At 46.1% G+C, this 6576-nt stretch overlaps 1 long non-coding RNA gene across 1 annotated transcript; it reads left to right on the top strand.

The window, feature by feature from the left end:
- The first annotated feature begins 1799 nt into the window (after positions 1 to 1799).
- On the top strand, positions 1800 to 2940 carry LOC123071622 (uncharacterized). Its single transcript, XR_006434468.1, has 2 exons — positions 1800 to 2290; positions 2583 to 2940. It is a non-coding gene; the product is annotated as an uncharacterized lncRNA (long non-coding RNA).
- The last annotated feature ends 3636 nt before the right edge of the window (positions 2941 to 6576 follow it).

Genomic DNA, 6576 nt, shown 5'->3' with positions numbered 1-6576 from the left:
TCTCCCCACCGATTGTTTCCGAAGTATTTCAAGCTTTTTCTGAAGTTTTCTTACTGTTTTTGCGAGGCAGCCGAACTCTCGTGCCCCCAAGACCCCAGCTCCCTCTGCATACATTGCAAAGTAGCCGATATCGATGCAAGACCCTGCCCAGTATGGTTACGACGCCACATATCCATCACAACACTATCATAGTCAGCATGAGTCTGCCATACATCCTCGTACCGAAACTGTCGTGGTCCCCCTTTATTCACATAATCACGAGTTTCAATCAATACAAAGCAATGGTCTGATTCTACAGAGCTAATATGCCGTACACGTGAATGCTCATTGCGTTGTAGAAAGCCAGCATTTGCTACAGCACGATCAAGGCGGGCTTTAACATTAGCACCACCTGCCTGTCTATTATCCCATGTAAAAGGTACGCTAGAGAAGCCCAAGTCCTGCAAAGAACAGTCCTCCAACACCTCCCGAAACGCACGCATCTGCCACTCCGGTCTAGCAGCGCAACTGAAGTGTTCAGTGCCGTGCTCCGTCTCGTTAAAATCGCCGACACACAACCATGCCTCATGTTGAATACCATGCAGTGTGCGCAAACACCTCCAACTGTGATGTCTTTCCTCACTTCTTGGGGCTCCGTAGAACCCGGTAAATCTCCATGCCGGAGCAGTATCATCAGCTTTCCGGACCATAACATCTATGTGACCAGAACTGAAATTTTGTAATTCAACCGTAACATCCTTGGACCAAACAATCCAATTCCACCACTGAGACCAATACTATCAACCACGAAACATCCCGCAAACCCAAGTGAGTGCTTTAAGCTTTCCAACCTTGTCGCCCTAATATTTGTTTCCATAACAAAAACCAGGGAAGGCCCTTCTTGCTTCACAATCTTCCGCAGCTCTCGAACTGCCTCGGGGTTCCCAAGCCCCCGGCAGTTCCAGCTTAGATAATTCATTGGCTCCGGCAGGGCTGACTAACAGCCACTGCCGAGTCTTCAGATGTTGGAGGCGTTGGTTTCTTTTTCTTAGCATCAGGTTCTACCAAAACTTCGGCCCCACCTTCAATTTCAACAGAAACATCCTACCCCTTTGCATTAAACAAAACCATATCCATTGGCGATGCTACTATTATATATGTTTGTTCCTTACCAGAATTCGCCAAAGCTAAGTGGTCTACCCTACGATACACTTGATTCTGATGGGGCCCTCCCTTTCGCTTGTTAAAATTCTCTCTGTTCTTCCTGGGAGAGGTAGCCTCAGCTGATCCACTTGCCTTATCCTTTTGGCCAGTCCCATCAGTCCTACTATTGTTAGCGCTCTGATGATCCTTTGATGAGCTATCCCCTGATCCACTAGGTTTCCTATCATCCGGTGCTCGCAGACTCGTATTGAACGGCAAATCTCCTTTCTCATCCCGGGTACCAGGTGTAGGACAAACCATATCAGCGTGGCCAAGACGACCACACGAGAAACAAAAATTTGGCACATGTACATACTGCACATCGTATCACCGTATTGTCAATCTGCTTGGCCACCGCCAGTCCCCTAACTTCGTCCACCACCAGGGGGGTGGCTTCCTCCTCCGTGAGATCCAGTCTGTGCTTTCCTGGGTTGGTAGGATCTCAAAATATGAACTTGTGTGGGGTATATAGAAAATAGTAGCGTATCATCCTGATGAATGCTTGTCATGCATATAATAATAATTTACCGGGTGTCCCCGAAGGGACAAGACTGATAGCAGCGTGCGGGTTATAAACCGGTCCTGCTTTACCTCGCTAGCCGATGTGGGACAAACGATTGGCGGGCCGAAAGCCAGCGGATCCCATTTCCGATTGGAGTTCCTTGGGCCGTCGTCGCAAGCTCTAGCCCACCCCTCCTCAGCTTCTCGGCCGCCGCTCGTTCGCCACAGCGCCTCGCCGTCGCTCGCCGCCTCCGGCTTCTGGTCCGCAGATGCCATCCAGACCGTAGCTCCACCACCAATGGTCCGCGATCCCGTGCACCTGCTCCCTACGAAATGGAAGCCTGCGTCTCCACGAGCCGCGTCCTCCTCCCTTTCCCTCTCCGTGGCCGGCGGCCGCCTGCTCACGGCGCCGAGCAGGGACTAGCCGACGAAGAGGGGTCCAGCTAAACCCGGCCCGGGCGTCGCTCGACAGCGCCGCGGTGCTCCTCGACGCCCCGTCGGGGCGGGGACGGGGTACTCGCAGGCGAGCTGCTACACCTCGCTGGGGCTCTTCGTGCTGTCCGTGCCGGGGCTCTGGTCGCTCATCAAGCGCTCCGTCAAGTCCAAGGTCTCTCCTCCTCCTCCGTACTTGCTTCCTTGCTCGCCCTCTGTTTCGTATTAGTCCCACAATCTGCCCCTCCTTTCCATCGAACCAAATTAGTCAAATAAGTTCCACAGTCTGTCCTCCTTTCCATCGAAACAAATTAGTCAAATAAGTTAAATCTGGAAAGTTAATATTGTTGGAGATGCCTTCTCCAAATTGTTCAATATACGTGGATCAATTTTGCAACGATGGATCTGTCCCTCTTTGAGGTAGTTACTTCATGCCTGCTTTCTGAACAATTGCTATTCTTGAATAGGATCTGTTCTAATTAAACGTGCATACACAGACTTCCGAAAATTTGTGGAGGGGGAGATGTGATTTATCGGCGATGAGTAAGCACTTTTCTTATTGTTTCAAACCATCATTTAGACTGACACGCACATGTTGCTTGCAGGAATGCGTTTGTTCATTTTTCTTTCTAAAAGGCAGAAGTTGTCAGCTGCTATGTTCTTTCTATCTGTGGCTTCCATAGTTACCTGATTCTTTCAATCCGTGTAGGATGTTTCAAATCATTGTTAGTCATTCCAATTTTAGCATCTCATAATGTGATGCATAATGACTTTCACCTAATATGAATACGATGATTTGTTGTAATATACAGATCATTTTCCAGATATGATGACCTGTTTGCAACATCTGCTTACTGTTTTTGTAGGACACCAGATTTCAGTACCCCCTTGAAATCATTTCTTACTCCCTCCGTCTAGGTGTGTAAGTCATCTTACGAAAACCAAATAATCCCAAAACACTTAGGCGCAGTGCATTAAATTCTACCTCGTTTCTTGTTTCTTGACATATTAACCAATAAGAGATATGGGGTGTGCATGCTTTTAATGACTTGAGACTACCAAACACGACATGCAGTGGTTAGTTCATTGCATGCAATGCTATTAATTAGCAAATGAACATTAAGTTCTCTCGTTTTCTCCTCCTCCTTGGTCACGGTGCACAACCTAAGATGACTTACTCACCTAGACGGAGGGAGTAGGTGATTTGTTGGACAAGTACACACCCAGATTTTTTGGATTAATAACGGCAGTGAGTTAATAAATGTGATACTGATATTCTTTGTACCTGATCTGATTTTGTGGGGGGATTAGTCTTGCTTTAAAAATATATGACATCACACAACAAATTGTTTGCTCGTGTCCAAGATAAATAATGGATAAATAAGCATGGGCATTCAGTTTCGATTATTGAGTTTGGAGTTCGTTTTTGTCTCACTCAACCCTTTTGTTTGACCTGAATCTAGATCCAGATGTAAAAGTTTTGTACTGAATATTGAGCAAATGCTTGAACTCGAGTTGGATAGGATATGGCATTTTGAATTCACATGCATTGAAAAATGTTTTCATGGTTAGATAATTTACTAGGCCATATAGTTTATCAGTAACCTTCTTAAGTACTTCCACTGAACCATCATGATTGACGACTACTTCTGATGATTTTGCAGTAAATGTCCTGCTTGTGCATTTATCATGTAGTTATACAGGAGAGCACACAAGCAATAGACTACATAGCTTGTGTTAATTTCCATGAGAAGTTTTTTCACGTATGAATAAGTTATATTGCCAGTTAATAAGTTATTAATAGAAGAGAAAAGTATATTTTTCGTCCTTCAACTCTCTTGAAAGTATACAAATGGTCCCTCAAGTCTAAAACCAGCGAATCTTAGTCCCTCAACTTTTGAAACCGGATAAATTTAGTCCCTCCTTCTGCTTAAGGTGGTTTTCATCTGACGTGTAAGCGTGTTTGACCAAAACTTGACACATACTCCGGGTTTGACCGCCACGTCACTGTCTCATCGAGCACCCAACACACCAAGCAGTCAGGCATTTACACAAACACTTGTTGGGCGCAGCAAGGAACTCCGGCAGCGGGCACGACGGCGGCACTCTGGGCGGTGCAGGAGCTAGTAGGGAGAGGCTGCACGCTTTTGGGGAGCCAGCTGGGTGTCCGCATGGCTGGGAAAGCAAGCATGGGCACGCGGGACGGCCGAGGCTTTTCCGGCGATGGCTTCCAGCGGAGGTGACGGGTGGCGCTATGCGGGCAGCTAGATGGCACGGGGAGGAGGCTTCAGGAGAGGAGAGAAATAACCAGCGTATCACTAGAGCATGGCTCGGACGCGGCGGGGAAGCAACGAAGTGACGACTGCGTCGACGGCAGTGGGAGGCGGAGCACGGGCTGGCGTCGGGGTGAGGTCGAGGATTAGGGCATGGCCGATGCTCCACGGTGGAGTGGTGCTCCAGCTATACACGTAGGTTCGGATGGTCCAGCATGCTGCTTGCAGGCCAAAGGGGTCTCCTGCAGAAGAACCAGCCTCCTCGCCCAGAATGGTAGGAAAATAGAGAAGAAAGCAAGCCAGTGTGACATCCTACTGCTGCTCTTCCTTGCATGGGAAACTAAACTGTGAAAAAGCTGAGGAGAGAGATAAAAAAGATGCTCATCAATGATGGCAGCTTGGTATCACATGTTGGGCAACTGCTAGATGAAACCACCCTCCTCACCCGTTCGTGCATTCGTGGAGGCATGGGGCAGCACCTAGGTGATGCCTCCATTGTACATGCCCTTAGGGGCTGCTCAGAGAGGACGCACGAGCTTTGGTTGGGACGAAAAGGGCCTCGTCACCGACGGAGATGCCGGGGAGCCCGGCGTAGTAGAAGCGTTGTTGCGCGGGCTGCGGAGGAGCTGCGCTTGTCACGGCCGGCTGGCAACAATGGTGGTCGCCGGCGAGCGAGCGTCTGCTCTGCCTTTTTTTTGTGTGCGTCTCTCCATTTGGAAATTTAGAGTACAAGAATCAACGTCAGCCTGTGTGGCTCGAGGCCTCGAGCTAGTTTCATGCAAGCTGACCTGATTGGAGGTCTCGTGTTTGAACACAAACCTCCTGCTTATTTTGTACTCTTATTTTATCTGTCCATAGATTGATGAGTGGGCCCACACGTCATCTTCTCAGTCAAACCTGGACTATGTGTCAAGTTTTGGTCAAAACCGCTTCCAAATCAGACGAAACCGGCTCAAGCAGTATGAGGGACTAAACTTATCCGGTTTCAAAAGTTAAGGGACTAAGATTTGATGGTTTTGGAGTTGAGGGACCATTTCTATACTTTCAACAGAGTTGAGGGACGGAAAATATAAATTGAGTTGCTTATCACAGAGTACAAGGCGTTCCTTTAGTTCTCATTTTCTCAAGGTGATATGTTGAAAACTTGTGATTATCACAGAACGACCTTTACATTGCTCTGGTGATGTCTATACATGTGCTTAACTTGGATGAGTCATTAACTGCAAAATATATTTCATGAACTCCGTAGCAGATATGTCGATTCAGAGTAATATAACAAGAGATGTTAACATTTGCTGTTGGAAAGACGAGCACTATTTTTTTATTGCAATCATCCCTTTGGACAGGATTTATGATATTTTTGCAGCATGCTACATGCTTCTCTGAATAACCATAAATTGGTGCGTTATTATTACATTTAAGGAGTGACGTATATGCTGCATGCTCCATTGGGAGGGAACATGACTGATTTTCACCGGGAGCAGAGAGTATGATGAGTTACTTCTACAGTGCTATGGTTCACAAACTGCAAATTGGTATCCTCTGAATTATCTTTGTTGTTGCTTTAAGGGGCTTCGAGAACTACTTGATTGTGAAGCAAGTCACTAGGTACTTCGAAGGTGATGAAACCATGATATGGAGTCAAAGAGGAGCAGCTTGTCGCCGCTGACTGTCAGCTTCGCAAGGAGAGAAAAAAGAGTGATTTAATGGTAAAAAAAAACTTGACAATGTTGTCTAATGTGCATAAAAATCCATAAGGTATATGTTAAACACAATTGATATTTGACCACTAGAATATATATGTCGTCTAATTATGTAACTTTGTACTGTCCTTCCACTTTCCTCCTTTTAGTAGTGAAAATTACGAAGTAGGGAATTCCACTACTGTTTGTGCATAAGAAAATAAAAAAAACATCACTGGAAAGTCTTATTTTATTTACTTAATTTAATTTCCTTAGTCATGTTTTGAAATAGTGGGAGATTGAAGTTCATGCTCTCTTCACACATGGTGGAGGCAACCATGGTAAAGTCATCAAGTGGCATCCAGATAAAGTGAGACACTGCATTGTATATCTATGGTCTAATTAACCGGGTAATTCTTTTCTTCTTAATGAATGAAGGAATCCTATCATTTTGAAAAGAAAAGAAAAAAATACGTATGAATCGTCCAAAAGGAGGAGTGTTGAAT

The sequence above is a fragment of the Triticum aestivum genome, chromosome 3B (genome assembly GCF_018294505.1).
Source record: "Triticum aestivum cultivar Chinese Spring chromosome 3B, IWGSC CS RefSeq v2.1, whole genome shotgun sequence".
NCBI classification, from domain to species: Eukaryota; Viridiplantae; Streptophyta; class Magnoliopsida; order Poales; family Poaceae; genus Triticum; species Triticum aestivum.
This window is presented reverse-complemented; position numbering and strand designations above follow the sequence as displayed.